Genomic DNA, 16,682 nt, shown 5'->3' on the forward strand with positions numbered 1-16,682 from the left:
ATGGTTTCATCTCTTGAAGATGAAATACATGGCAACAGAAAGGAATTAATAGTAAAAATTATTCAAATAGTAGTCTAAAAGAAAAATAAATTAATAAAAAAAAATAATAAGCCACGTACAAATAGCTAAATCAGGTTAAAATCCAAGCAGATGCTAATTACTGGAGATGACCTGGTGGCCCTCAGTTGTCAGGGACAAGGAAGCCCTGAGGGTCAGACCTCTTACGGTGGAGGCTCAAAGAGAAGAGACCCTTGGAATTGACCTCCATCTCACCTGTGCGGATTTCATTTGCATCTTACGCAGGTGCAAGTCGTTATTCCAGGGCTACTCAACGTATTTTTCATTACTTTTGACACAAGAACATCATCAAGGCAGGAGCTCCCTAACCTAAGAACACCCCAGCCAGGGCACCTTGTACATGGGGCCACCCAGCTTGAACTGAGCCAGAGAAAAGCAATGACAGAGGTCGGAGCGGTTCTGCTGCATGCCCTGTTACAGATCCTTCTGTCTCCAGACGAGCCCACAGACTACATCAGATGTGCAAGCCTCACAAGACCTCTACCTCACTCTCCCCGGGGCCAGGCCAGATGGCAGGGAGATGAGATGCTATCTCTCCGTCTTTCTTTCTCAGTCACTTGTCAAGTGTAAGCCTTTTGCATGTTAGTCCCCAAGTAACTGAGAGCAGGACAGTGGCCAGGTGTGGCCCATCCTCTATAGCTCCCTCCCAACTAAGAAACGAGACGCTCTGAAGGTGTCCACGGCGAACACCTGGCAGGGTACCGGGGGCTGCAAGTTTGGCAGAGGGAGGAAACGGCTGAGAATCCTCCGTCCCCCAAATCTCTTTGCGTTCTCCCTAGATACCGGCCTACACCACCTCCTGAAAGCTCCCCAGAGAGGCCCTGCCACACAGGAAAGCTCCGCTAAGCCAGCGTACGTTTTTTAGGACACCTGGAGTTGACAGGCCTCTCTGTCTGAAAGGCCAGCAGGAGACTCTCCCTCTCGGCAACAGCTTCCTCATTTCGGATGCTGTAAAGGCACCTGAGAATAAAGAGCACCCTCCCGTGCCAGCTCACGTGTCTTCACTGCAGCTCTTTCTCCTATGCACGTGCTTGCGGAGTGTGAGCTCTCAGTGGGGTTACCCTGCTCCTCTATCTCTCATCCTCATACCTAAAGGAAACCTAGAGAGATTATTTTTAAATTTTGTTTCGTATTTATTTATTTATTTTTTTTGGCTGAGCTGGGTCTCAGTTGCAGCATGCGGGATCTTTCGTTGCGGCATGCGGGCTTCTTCAGTTGCGGCATGCATACTCTCAGTTGTGGCATGCACACGGGATCTAGTTCCCCGACCAGGGACGGAACCCGGGCCGCCTGCATTGGGAGGGCGGAGTCTTACCCACTGGGCTGCCAGGGGAGGCCCCAGAGAGATGACTGGGAGTGCAGTGTCTGCCAATCTATCGTTCTAGAGATTGACAACATAAATCTAATTGGAATCCACATAAAACCTACTGGCGTTCTGCTCTCCCAACATTTCATCATGGGAGCCTCTGCACAGCCTCAATAATCACCCTCAATATATTTGCAATCCAAGAAATACTACACTTCTCCCAGTACTCCATGACTTCTTTGTTAAAAGTGTAGCCATGCAACGAGTGAAGGGATATGGGAACAAATGTATATGTATAACTGATTCACTTTGTTATAAAGCAGAAACTAATACACCATTGTGAAGCAATTATACTCCAATAAAGTTGTAAAAAAAAAAGTTTAAAAAAATGTCACCTAGGGCTTCTCTGGTGGCGCAGAGGTTGAGAGTCCGCCTGCCGATGCAGGAGACACGGGTTCGTGCCCCGGTCTGGGAAGATCCCACATGCCGCGGAGCGGCTGGGCCCGTGAGCCATGGCCGCTGAGCCTGCATGTCCAGAGCCTGTGCTCTGCAACGGGAGAGGCCACAACAGTGAGAGGCCCGCGTACAGCAAAAAAAAAAAAAAAAAAAGTCACCTAATCAGAAAAAAAAAAAAAAAAGGTGTAGCCATGGACGTTCTCAAGTGCGTACTTTGCGATTTGAGCAAACTGCCTTTACACAATCACACTGGGGTTTATTTGCGTGAATCCCTTTGCTCTGGGTGCCTCTCCCTACCCCGCAATGGTATGTGGGTTTCACTCCCCTCCCTTTCTCACCAAGAACCGCCCAGCGGGCCCCACTCAGGGCTGCCCTGACCCACCAAGCCTTGCCTACCCTCCTCCTCTCACTCTCTCTGCCTGGCATCTGGCACCAGCAGCCCCTCCTATGATCCCATTTCTCCACACCCTCCCCCCTCAGAGGCTACCTCGTGAATTCTAGGGTAAGAGGACCACACTAGCTCCCGGACACCCTGCCTGCCTCTGGCACCAGTGTCCTGGGGAATAAGCTCTGTGGCCACGAGGAAGCTGAGGCAGAAAGGAGTTTGTCTTCACGCTCTCAGCCAACTTATGGGGGGCTTCCTGGTTCCCAGTGGTAAAAGGATCACTCAGGGCTGAGACGGAGAAAAGATGTTAAGGAAGAAAGAAGTCCTGCTGGATCCTTTACGAGCGGACAAGGAAGTTAGGAAATGTCAAGAACTGATGTGCCCTATCCTCTGGTTTTGGTCTCTGTAAACGGGTAAAGTTGAAATCGTGAGATTTTCTTTTGAGTAACAACATTGCTCACCCCAACTTCCAAAATGCTTCCAGAAGAGCTAAGCCTTATAGGCACGTGGGTATGGGGCCAACCAGACCCTCTTTCCACCACTAAACAACTAGCTATCCCCAGATTCCATGGGGCCAGAGCAAATATCTATGCTGGTGATACTGGGCGAGTGAAAAGGGGCAATTTCCAGGTTGCCTTGTTCCTTGGTCAATGTGCAAAACGTACACTTTGACTGCATACTATAAAAATATGCATAAATGGTAGTTTGACTTCCAAATACAGAATATTTAAATCAAACAAATGCAGTTGAATTATTTACTATTTCCATGTGTATTATGGTTTACACACATTTGTACAAACTGACCAGGAACACAACTTCTATTTATAATTTGTATCCAAAAGAACCACAAAATTACAAATTAATTTCTAAGTAGACTGTTGGGATACAGCTTCTTTGTAAGCTAGTTTTCTTTCTTTCATTTGCAGTATTTCTCCTATAAAGCAGGAGGAGAGGACGGGGACGGGGAGGGGGAGGGGGAGGAGGGGAAGAGGGGGAGGGAAAGAAGAAAAAGCAGCAGCAGAATTCTTCCCGCATTGTGCTGAATGGCTTGAGGAGATATCCAGATAACTTGAGCTGTCTGTCTCCATAACAACACCAAGAACAGCATCCCAGTAATAAGAACGATGACTGACTAACGTGCTGATGTGTGTGCATAGCAGTCTTCTGGGCAGAGAGATATCCTTGTGAGGGCTGTTAAAGCACTTGAGACTACACCCCTCTGAATGCTGACAAAACCAACACACCATGTTTAGAATAATGCTGTTCAAAGGCCCTTTAAAGAGGAGGCGGATGAGAGGCCTGAAATCTGACTGACCATCTGATTGATCTTATGGCCGCGTGGTCAGACCTAAAGTAAATCCACCCCCTGCTGGAATCCAACTGGATCAAGTTTCTGAAACTTCAAAGCTATGGATGAAACCCTGGACTTCTAGGACTCAACAAAGTCAGCTGTACTCCATGAGGCCTTTGGGGACCAACCAGCTGGCCATCCCCCTAGTGACACCTGACATCCAAACATCACCCCCATGAGCCCAGTTGAGCCCTGCTGTTCTGTGTGCTTGGACTGCTACCAGCTGTGTGCCTATCTTAATAAAGGGAGGTCAAGAACTAAAGGATACCCAGCAAGAGAAAGGATGCTGTAACGACATCTAGGTTAATTATCCAAATCTCCTAGGATCTACAAATCCCAAAATGCTTCTGTATTATTTTGCTGCCATAACAAAGCACCACAGACTGGAGGGCTTAAACAACAGAAATGGATTTCACAGCTCTGGAGGCTGGAAGTCTGAGATCAAGGTCTCCGCAGGTTGGCTACTCCCGAGGCCTCTCTCCTTGGCGTGTAGATGGCCGTCTTCTCCTTGTGTCCTCCCACGGTCGTCCCTCTGTGTGTGCCTGTATCCTAATCTCTTCTTATAAGGACATGGGTCAGAATGAATTAGGGCCCAGCTTAATGACCTCATTTTACCTTAATTACCTCCTTAAAGCCCTATCTCCAAAAGCAGTCACATTCTGAGGTCCTAAGTGTTAGGACTTCAATATATGAATTTTGGGGGTGACACAATTCAGACCAGAACAGCTTCCCAGAAAAACAGCTGTATTTTAGGAAACTATAATCATTATATGTGATGGTATGGTCACTTTATTTTTCATTTGACATAATAAAAGGAATTAATAAAGCTAACCTCCATATTATAATCAGAGTAGAGAATATTCCTAATGTGCATTCACATACTTCACTGAATGGAACACTGAAATCCTTGTCAGATTCCTTCTTGTCCTTCAGTGCAATGCAGATGTGCATTGGGGTTTAAGAAAAATAATAAATTTCCCTTACACATTCTCCAAACTGCCAAAACTTCAACAATATGAAATTCCAAATATCATGTTTTTGGACAAATTAAATTTAGGTAAGAACTACCTTTCAGGATATTTTATTATGAAAATTCCATAAAGCTCTTCCTACAAACACTGTTCTTGACAAACCAATTTACTGCCTATGTTTTAAGTGTCAGCTCATTTCAAGAAAGAGAGGGGGAGGGAGAGAGAGGGAGAAAGGAGAAAGTGTCAGTTTATAAACAGTACATTGACAAAGAACACTAATATTTAAAGATTTAAGATTAAAGATTCTAAAAGTTAGAAAAAAGAGGAAGACAGGTATTAATTTTTCAAGCGTATAATAAATGCAAATTTTATCAGTATGTATTACCAAATATTATTGCTACAGAACGTATGCGCATGAATGACAAGCGAAGATTAGACAAAAAGTCATAAAATCATTCCATAGTACAGGCTCAATGAAAAACATGTGAGTTTGGGTCTTTAGTTCCTTTATAATATATCTTAGGTGCACATAATATACTATAACATAATTCAACAAAGAATCATCAAGCACCTGTTATTTCCAAAGCAGTGAGGCTAGATTTTGAGTGATAAAGGGGGTTAAGGAATGGAGTATATTCTCAAATAACTCCCAGTTGTGAGAGGAGACAAACAATGGATATCCATACTGAGGTAGCTGAGGAGAAAATGCATGAAATATGAAACTCCCGTTTCTTCTACGAGTCCACTCCTACAAGGACTACTTTCTCTCCTTCCCTTCTCTTCCTCCTGCCCCATATGTCATCCACTCTCCACCCCACTGCCTCTGCTGTGAGGTCACCTTGCCCCTTGCCACACAGCACCACACTGAGTCACCACCAGGAGCCACTTTCCATGTCCCCCGTAGAGTCCCTACGACCACCTGGGTCCCCTCCGTGCCATTGCGGAACAGAGGCCCATCTCCTCAGCAACAACGCCTGCGTTTCTACTCAGCCGAGCATCCCCTCACCTCCTGTTCACATGGGGCAACCCCTAAAGCTGCTGTGTTCCAGAGTTTCCAACTGCAAGCAGGGTAAACACCCCTGTGCCTTCGGCTTCCCTTCCTATCAAACTTCGTGCGGCCCTTTCCCACTGCGGGTAACTCCAAAGGAGGGCCAAGATGTGCTACTGCACCACTCAAGCAGCTATTTCCTTTCTTGCCTCCTATGCCGACCTAAAGTCTTTATGGGGAGAGAATCTTCATTGAAGTCAGGGGTCTCCAAACTAGCCCAAGGAGGACCAAATCCAGGCCTGGCCCTGCTTTTTTATGGCCCAAGAGATAAAGACTATGTTTTTTTCATCTTTTTTTAATGGTTGAAGAACATCAAAAGCAGACTTGGTGACACATGAAAATTATTTAAATTCAAATTTCGGTCCTAAACAACGTTTCACTGGCACACAGACACGCTCAAGGGTGTATGCATTCGTCTGTGGAAGCTTTTGCGCCAGAATACAGAGCGGAGTGGTTGCAAAGCCTAAGATAGCTACCATCTGACACATTACAGAGAAAGTTTGCTGATCCCTGCCTTAAGTCTGGCCCTCTACGCTCTCTGTTCTAGGACTTGAGTAAGACTTGACGTGCTGGCCGCCCAGCCTTGCTTTTGATATGTGAAGCTGGCTATAAACCCCCTTCTCCCCAGAAAGCCTGCCGTTCAAGATGGGCTGCTTCACCTCGGGTTCTCAAAAAAAAAAAAAAAAGAGCGGGCTCTGGGAGTTGGGGGTGAACAATGACCTCATTATTTCTTCCTTCCACTCCTGCTTCAGAAGCCCTTATCAGCACTTTAGATAATGGATGACTCTGGTTCCTTGGAGGGGGGAAGCTGTGCCCAAAGACAAGCAAGAGCACAGGAATATTTTTCAAAAACTATCACTTTCGGTGCAAACACAAATGACACCAGGGAGGGTACGGAGGGGCACGCGCACCATAAGGCAATAAGGAGACGGGGACAACGGAGGGCCTGAATGAGACCCTGAGGGCCGGGGAGGATGGTGGGGAGTGCAGACAGGAGGGGAGGGCATAGCCCGAGAAAATAACACAGGCAAAGGCCTCAGAACCTGGGCGCTCGGGCCGTTCCTCCGGGAGCCTGGCAGTATTTGCAGACGAGGAGATACCCGAAAGGAGGGAAACACAGTGACCTCTTAAAAGGCAAACGCTTACAGTCGCTCAGGTTCTGAGGCAGATGAACCAACGCTGCAACAACTCCAGATACATATCGTCAGTGTGCGAAAGGGGATGAAATACACCTCGCAGCCGAGATGCTCGGATTTAATTGCCTGCAGGCAGAACGTGGGAGAAACCAAGAGAACATATTCACATGAATTACACCCTATCTCGTGAACACAAAGAGAGACATAAATGAAAAGGACGATGAATACACAGCTCAGGGAGACGGGAATCCGAGCATTTTTTACAGCCTCTTCCTGTCTCACTTTCCCCACGTGCTTCATGGTCGCTCTTTCCCAGTCAGATGCTCTGTGACCCCTTGTGTCTATCCGTCTTGTTTATTTTGGCAGCCCCCTCTCATTCCTGCTTAGTAATATGAGGTATTCGACAAACATCACTGAAATGAACATTCCAAGATATGCAATTCCCAAAAAGAAATCTCAAAGGAATGAAAAACCAGTCCATAAATGGTCAGGACTGTCATGTGACCAAATAAAATAGGATATCATAGTGAGTCTAGTTTATCCTAATTTATAGAGCAGATGTGTTCCTGAGCTATTGAGTGAAAAGAAGTTATATAATGCCATCACAGAATTCCTTTAGAGAACTATATTGCATAGTCTTGTAGAACACATCTGAGCACCACGACAGAAAGATGGGATTTAAGTTCAAGAAAATATCAGGTGTTTTTCTTATTAAATGATCCAATACAAGATGTTGACTTTTCTCACTGAACGTGTTTCATAGCCAGGTCCAGTCATACGGGGGGAATGGCACGGCACAGACTCAAGGGCACTGGATCGAGAGTAAGAAATGGACTTAAATCACTTGATCTGTTTGGATTTCAGCTGATGGAGTTCAGGACACACTACTCCAAAATAGGGTACCTTGGTATAGGGAATATTTCCAGCTGAAGGAATCTGAGGAATGGCCCTCGCAGAAAACCCTCACTGGACGGTCAGCTCCCTATGACCAGAAGAAAGGAGCATCTTTACCTGGGACGACAAAGGCACACATAGAGGAATCCGCAGGTGCAGGGCTGGCAAAGGTTCCCCCAGATCACTCCACTCAGCTCACCTCTCTTCTATCATCTCTTCCACCATTTTCCAGTCTTCATCAAACCTGGCATAAAAGCACTCAGGTTTAACCGCTTCTTTGGGTCTGCATTTCCTTATGAAGGCTCCCATGTCAGGGAAACCTTACACTAAATGAATGTGTATGCTTTTCACTTGTTAGTCTCTCTCTTGTTACATGGATCCCAGTCGATAACGCAAAAGGAAAGAGGAAAAAGATGAGTTTCCTCCCCTACATGGAGCTTCGTCTGCCGAATCTGAAGAGGATGTTTGAAGAGGTTGACAGCTAAAATAGCTTCTAGTTTTAGAGCCCATGAGATTATTCCATCGGATTCTTAAATATTTAACCCAATTTGCTGAGTGGCCGCTACGCAAAACATCATGCCGAGCATGTGACTGGATTCAAGAAGAAATGGTGGAAAGAAACGAAGAGTGGTTCCGCCCAGCCTCAGGAAGCTTCCAGGCTCTTCGCCCTCGGGCAGCAATCCATGGGACGAGGAACTGCTGTTCAGTTCTCTAAACAATGTCCCTAGATCTGGATTTAAGTGAATTATGCCTTTTAATTGCTTTCTTCAGCTTTTGCCTAGATGATGCCATCCTTTCTAGTTGTAACACCCCTAGTAATTTGTGTTTTAATGAAGAAAGTCACACAGAGGCAGGAGATTTATTTGCAACGTTTTTTGTTTGCTTGTTTGGCTGCGTTGGGTCTTCGTTGCTGTGTGCGGGATTTCTCTAGTTGTGGCAAGCAGGGGCTGCTCTTCATTGCGGTGCGTGGGCTCTAGGCGCGCGGGCTTCAGTAGTTGTGGCTCGAGGGCTCTAGAGCGCAGGCTCAGTAGTTGTGGCTCACGGGCTTAGTTGCTCCATGGCATGTGGGATCTTCCCAGACCAGGGCTTGAACTCATGTCCCCTTCAGCAGCAGGCGGATTCTTAACCACTGTACCCTCAGGGAAGTCCCCTGCAACGTTTTTATTTCCATAAACGTTATGTTTCCACCATCACGTGGCCTGCATTGGTACGGCTCTGTAGTCATCTCCATCAAAGCCACCTCTAGCAGGTGCAGTATCTGTCTCCCAACTGGCCTCCTTCACTTCACTCGGGTCACAAAGCTTCTAACTCAGACACCATGTGAAGCTACACAGTGCTATGCTAACTGGCCTTCTTGATTTGCAGGCACTATAATTTCACTCTGTGGAACACGTGCCTTCTTAGATTGGCCATGGCCTCTTTCTTGCTTGTCACTGAGCAAAATCTCAAAGTCACATGTTCTTAGACTAGCTTGGCAAGTAATTCCAGTCCCACTTTCCTCTGACTCTAACTCGTACAGGATTTAGCAATGTTTTCTAGCTGGCAGGTTAATTGATGATGGAGTTATTAAATTTATACTTTCACCCCCTCCAGGAAATTCATTACATCCCACTGAACTTTGCTCCTTTTAGCTTTTATGATGCACCCAGGAAAGATAGTTCTAATTTATTATGCATCGCAATATCAAAAAATTTTGGATCTAGAAATATAGTATACTGGAAGTACAAAATCCTCGTATCTTCTTCTTAAAGACCTCCTTGTCTCATTTATCCAATTATCAACTGATAAAAGTTCCAGTGAATACAAGTATGACTAAAATTACATAAATACATCACACAGGTGCTCTCATCACTATGCATTTATGTCATGCCTTGTATTCCACTTATTTATTTACCTATTTCTTCCTGAATACTAACCGTAAGAGCCGTTTCTACATTCCAAATTGGATCTGGGAAAACTTCCAGTGGGAGGAGATGTAAAGCGCCGGTGGTGTTGGTAGAGCTGAATTCTGAAACGTACCCCCTGGGGGTGGTGGAGTTGTGGAGACGTTCAATGCATCTTCTTAGTTTCCACATTTACTCCTCGTGCACTTTGGAGGCTCCTAAGATATCTCTTGTTATATTTGAAACAGAGGTTAGTTGTCTGCTTTCAACGCAGCATCAGTGTAAGCAGCAAGTAATACTACAGTTAGCGCATATTATGTTCTGATCATTAGAATGCTCTCACTATCCCGCGTGCCTTAACCCTGGCCACCAAGAAATGTACCATCAGACGTTCTAATCTTACCCTCCATCTACCTCATCTACCTTCACATGCACGTATGTGCACCATTTTGGACTGATAACCTTTTCAGAAGCTTATATTAGTTAACCACCTCTAACAAGTTATTTATCCACTTGCAAAGTAAAGGGAGAGAAGTACAAGAGGAAGGGAAAGGATTGTATTCTGCGTGTCTACTACCCACCTAACCTGTTAGGTATTTTACACGCGTTTTCTGTCATTAGCTCACATTTATGGCTGGACATTCAAGCGTTATGAAAAATAAAACACATAAATTCTGCATAATTAAATGAGATTCCTGAGTGAAACATGCTTTATCTTCTGAAACTGGCAGCCCAGCTTTGTTCCAGGGATGGACTCCAGTTGTGATCTGCAGGATATATGCTTTCTGGCTGATCGACAAGCTTGGAGATCAGCCGGGCAGCAAATCTGAAAACAAACCAAGAGTGGGTGTTTGCCAGTGACTTCTTGGAAGGCAAACATCACAGCCCTGAGCTTAACTCAGACACCACAGGCTTAAGTAAAAGTTCTGCCAAAACTAGAGTCAAGCAGAGAATCACAGTGTTGGAAGGAACACCCAAAGGAATCATTTCCAGGAAGAACGAATTCTAAGGTGGTCCAGGATGCCTGGCAATGCTTTTTATGGTTTTTGAGACAACGTCTTTATTTTTAATCTGATGGGTGTAAACTCCTGGCCAGGAGAATCTGTGTGATCTTAGAGCAATCCAGCCCTCTCACAGGATTTCTAATTCTCCCACCATGTCTCTGAGCACGTACCAGCAATACGACACGCTTTTCTTTCTCCCTCCCTCCTTCCCTACCTTCCTTCCTTCCTTCCTTCTTCTTTTTTGGCCGCATTGCAGCATGCGGGACTTCCCCGACCAGTGATCGAACCCACACCCCCTGCAGTGGACGCGCGGAGTCTTAACCACTGGACCACCAGGGAAGTCCCACAACATGCTTTTCTTTTCCATCCTTTTTTGAGAAGCCATTGAGAAGACTGGTTTAGGAAGAACATTCTCATCCAGATGGTATTTCTACTTTATGTTTCCTTTAAGCTTTGTGGTTGAAGACACCAGGTCTACTCCTTGGCGTAGGGTTCCCCAGTAACCTACAGCATGACTAGCATGGAGTGGATTCTCTCTGCATGGGCATCATTCATTAACCAAGGTGTGTGTTAGGACAAGCTCTCCTCAAGGAATCAAGACTGCATCTAGAAATGGGGATCCGAGACAGCGTGAAGGCAGAGGCTGACCAGAGAGAAGGAAGCAGCAATGCTATAATTCCTCTCTCTTCCTCACCTCAGTCCCTCGTAAGATACAGGCAGCGGTGGAGAGAATAGAGGCCAGGTATGTGCAGATGATCCCTGTCATTTCTCCCTGGGTCTTCTAATAACCCACATTTTATCCAGGAAAAAAAGAGACATATCATGTGGGACGATTTCAGCTCTAAGTCAGGAAGTCTTAACTCCAAAGTGCTTTTATAATGAGGGAAACTATTATTTCATAGAACAGGAAATGGAACTGCGGCAGTTCCAAGACTCCCTTCGCCCCTCAGGGCACAGGAGAAGCTACTGCAGGTCTCCAGGCCTCACGAAGACTGGCTTACATCCAGGAGAAGACGGTGTACTGCTTTCTAGTAGTCTTCTGCCTTCCCAGAAGTAGCTCTTTTATCTCTTACTGAGTTCTGCTTCCGAGCACCCTCACATGTCATCGGGACGGTGGAGGATCCTGGAACATGCCTGCCTTGCCAGCATTCTCACCGGGGCGCTGAAGGCTTCCTCCCTTTATTACGACCGAGCGTGACCTCAGTGGCCACGCCAGCCACTTGTGGAATCTGGCTCTTAAAGCTGTCTCAGTCCCTCCCTTCCCATCCTACCCCAACCCCACCCCTGCCCACAGTCCACCAGACAGTTATCTCTGTGTAGCAAATGTTGGCCCTGTTTTGAGGTTTCCTGTCCTGTCTCTGGTGTTCCTACCGCCCCAAATAAATCAGCTCATTCAAGTGAAATCGAGGTGGATAGAGGGCAAAGCTTTACCAAGCTTCACCAGCAAGTTCCATTGTTTTCTCATTTTGAGCCCCATCAAAATTCCAGTTATATAATACTTTCTAGATATTCTGCACACTATAGACACTCATTCAACGTTGCTTACCTTGTGTCTTTCTAAAACAGAATCCTTCCCTAAATATCATTTTGTGAGTTTCAAAAGAGCTATTCAATGATTTTTTTAGGAAACAGCTCAGAAAGTTGGGATAAGAAAAGCCAACTGAAGGCTAAATTGACTGCAATGTCTTTTTATTACTCAAGGGCAAATTTAATCATTTTTTAAAAGAGTTCTAATCTTCATTATCTATTAAACCCATGAAAGCCTTAAACATTATTGTCTTGCTATCAAGTGGCATATACAGGAAAAGAAATTACACTTAGTTTTACTACTCAAGGAATTAGAATTACTATTCCAGTAACAGAATTGGTAGTACTATTCATATTAATTTCTTATGAATAAAGTTCTAAAAGAAAAATGTATATATATATATTACTATTTAAAGCAAGCACCATATACTTTTATGACACCTCTAAATCCGCACTGAACTCTGCAGCTGGCTACGTTCTTTTACACACACTAGTTCTCTGGGAGGCTCTTGCAGCAACACAATGGAAGCATTGCTATTAGCGGTACCTCTTTATGGATGATTTAGCTGAAAGTCCTGTGTGACAATGAACTGACTGAGGATGAAGAGTCTGAAGGTCAACCCAGAGCCCAAGACGTCTAATTCAAAATCTCATGCCCTTTCACATAGTATTTTTAAATTAATTTTTAAAGAATTTCTCTTGTGCAAAATATGTGAAAGCAAATTATCTCTGTCATTGGAAATACTGTTTTGTAACTTTCAGGCTCGTGAGAAGTCTATTTGGACCAACGATAAAGCATGATGGCTAGTTCACTTACATGCTAATGTTCAAAGTACAAGGATGTAATGTAATCATTTTGCATTTGATTTTATTTCCAATTACTTTACAACCAGTTACCAGTTTTTCCATCCTTGCTATCTGGGTCTTTAAAATGTAAGCTGACATCACCATGTTTGCGTAACTAAACATAAACACGAGGCAAGAGAGAGAAAGGTGAGATAGGGAGGTTGTCAGCATAGTACTGTGTGTCCCCTGAGGATAAAACATCCAGCTGACAGAGACCGGCTATTCTGCTATTTCAGGATCCACCATGTTTTCTGTGTTGCCCCAGGGGGACTGGTGGACATAGCATGCTCTCACATGACCCGCGTGAGAAAGCGGATTGCAGATCCTATTTTGAAGTTCTGTCTCAATAGAATGGCCAGGGCCTAAAGGCAAAGGAATGAAACGAAGGAGCTTGTTTGAAATGCCATTCTAGCATCATGCTTGAGGATCTGTCACAATGTCATGGAATCCATAACCAGAGACGTGAAAGTCCCTGTGCACCAATGCTGGAGATGACTGCGGAAGGTCCCCTGCAGCGTGCCCTCACTCACGCCATCTGTTACTCCTGAGCGCTGCTTCTGAAGCATCACGCACAGTGGATCTTCCTGTTGCATTTAGGCACACTGATCTGTTCCTCTTGACGTTTCCTGGCTGGCTCTTAGAGTAGCTTTCAACCAGCCTATCTTTCTTGGACTGGAGTGTATTTGCAATGCCAAGTTCCACTGGTGAGCTGGAATACCCACTTCGGACTTTTGGACACTGCATTAAGAATCGGGACCCCGAGAAAAATGGCCAAGAATCTACAAAAAGTCATGAAAATACAGACTTTGTTCATTTATCAGACCATGATTTTGACACGTGCCCTGATCTTCTTTGGTCATAAAAATTATGAAGAAATGAAGCAGTGGTACCTGCATGGACAGCAGGAATTCAGGCTCCAGGTTACCCTCCGTGAGGCCATTTCCAAAATGAGGCTACTCAGCCTGACCCAGTTTGTTCCCATCTCTCCGCCTTTGCCCTGAATGCTGGACACTAAGATCTGTGACTGCCTCGCAGCTAAACCCATGAATAGTGTCCCTGAAAGGGACACGGAACCTCACTTCTCTCAATGTCTGTCCTTCTAGTGTGGCCATCAAATGCCACGTTATGTGCATTCCACATCCTGAGAGCACGCAAATCTTTCTTCTTTTCATTTCCACCCAGATCATCCCATGAGCATTTTGAAAAGTGTTTTTCTCAGTGAATACACATTTTTCTTTCTTCTTTTTTGGATAACAAGAAACTGCTGAGCCACAGGCCCACTTATAGCTAAGCCTTCCTGTTGACCTGTGCTTTCATTTCTGCTTTCCAACTCAGCCCCCTATTGGTAATAGGCTGTTCACCTAAATTCCAAGCTGGATGGTTTGGACAATGACCCACAGGGACTGTTCCTGCTAAGCGTATCCCTCCACCTCACAGATGGACTCAGTTTCTGCTTTCTCTTGCCTGAATCTTTAGGGATTCCCCTAACCTTCAATGGCAACTACCGAAGCTGTCAAGAAGCCCTTGTTCCCCACGGCCCTACGTCCTAGGTTTACACTCTGCCCTGTCCTAGAATCAGCTAGAAATGGGTGTGACGATGGGGACTCCTCTGGCCTTGTGCCCTTCAGCTCTTCCTCACCTCTACACAGATCCCACTGTCAGCTATATTATATTATTATATTATATATATTATATTATATTATTCATCTATGTACGTATACACACACGTAGGTATGATGGATATGTATGTATGTGGGTGTGTACATGTGCAGACATATATAGCTATGTATATATTTCTGTGGGCGTGTATGTGGGTATGTATATATATTTCCCACCTCCTTGCTGGGGAGCAAATACATTTTTTAAGTTGTCTACTTTATTAAGTGCCCTTAGAGAAGGATTAGATAAGCAGATATGGTTTGAAATGAGAGAAAAAAATGTCATCAGTGAACTGCTAAACTCTAGAACCACTGCTCTTTCCAGTCAACTATCAATATTTCAAATGCCCCTATTTTTGCAATATCACTTTATTTTCCAAACAAACCTCTACAAAGATCTGTTGATTTTATTTTCAAAACAAATGTTATGAAAGACCTAAACACAAGAAACTGACTCACAGGGACACGTGTCCTATCAAATAGACACGAAAACCTTTTTAAGGAGAAAAATACAAATAGGTGATGCTATACAGGATTGTTTTTTATGAGTTTTCAGAAGCACTTAGGAAAAAAGTGGGAACCAATGTTGAGTTGTCAACCAACCTCACCAGTGTCAGACATTCCGCAGAATTCCCATGTGGCTGTGCATGTGTGATGCAAGGGGCAGGTTTGGAATCAAATAACCATGAGATGTATGTGAAAATGTATTAGAGCACGCTTGTTGCAGAGAAATTAAACAAAGGGGGGGAAAGCCATTTGCAGGAAAAACAAAGGTGGAAACATATGGCAAAGCAGTGATCTCATCAAAGAAGAGAGCAGTAAATAAATTACAAAGCAGTGGCAAGGTGGAGGAACAGAAAAAAGGCCCCACAGAAAACAGCCTTTCCTTGGAAAGAATTCATTATCTTGAAGGAAATTAAATAGAGGTCTTTTACTTTTAGACAGAAGAAGATTTCATATGGAAATGTCAGTTCCAACACAGATAGGAAAAAGGAAAGAAGGTGAATTAGTGTGCCCGCTGTCAGCAACACTTTTCTCTCTGCAGAATTTTTTGTTATTTATATTAAGTACTAAGCTTGTCAACAGTAACCAGATAAGGAGCCAGAATAAATTACTTGGACCCAACAGTTCAGAACAGAGCCAAGGGCGCAGCTAGGTCATGTGTTGTATGAATCCCACATAAAGATTTGGGGAAGACGCCCACCCATGAAGACTGAGTTTGATTTTTATTTTTTTCCACCAGGGCCCCCGAACTACTCTCCAAATGCTGCTAAATGGTGAAATGCATCAAAGGCACGCATTAAATTCTCCTGCACAGGTTTTGGGTAGCACGCTGGCGATGTTCCTCCCTGCAAACGGAAGCCAGCTCTGTCCACCTGAAGGGCTGAGAGGACCAAGTGAATCACTGAGCAGAAAACAGCAGGAACACTTTCTGAGATGGGGAGGTGGCCCGTAAATGGGAGCTGCCTTTCCTTTTATCTTTCAGCTTTCTTCTGTAAAGAAAAGTGTATTTGACTAAAATTCCTGAAGTCCCCTTTTGTAGGGCGCATCTTAGTGAACTATAGAGCAAAAACTTCACGTCCAGGGGAGCAAGAAGAAATAAGAATATAAGAATAATAATAATAAGCAGCTGAAGTATATATATTGGAAAATGCAGTGAAGTAAGTTTGAGTAACTAGATATTATTAAACCCTTATGGGGTTTTTGGGGGTTTTTTCTGCAGTACACGGGCCTCTCACTGTTGTGGCCTCTCCCGTTGCGGAGCACAGGCTCCGGACGCGCAGGCTCAACGGCCATGGCTCACGGGCCCAGCCGCTCCGCAGCATGTGGGATCTTCCCGGACCGGGGCATGAACCCGTGTCCCCTGCATCGGCAGGTGGTCTCTCAACCACTGCGCCACCAGGGAAGCCTGACCTTTATGTTTTTATACCACTTCATGTTTATAAATCATCTTGTAAAATTATGAGATGAGATCAAAAATTATGATATATTTTACAAATGAGGGAACTGTACCTTGGAGGGACATGCCCCGGTCGTACACCAGATGGAAGGCAAAACTGAGATGTCCACTGCAGTCTGAGGAAAGCTAACCTAGTGTTTCCACAAAGTCATGTCCCTCAGGAATTGGTGAAAGCAGAA

This window comes from Mesoplodon bidens (assembly GCF_964165515.1).
Source record: "Mesoplodon bidens genome assembly, chromosome: Y".
Taxonomy (NCBI): domain Eukaryota; kingdom Metazoa; phylum Chordata; class Mammalia; order Artiodactyla; family Ziphiidae; genus Mesoplodon; species Mesoplodon bidens.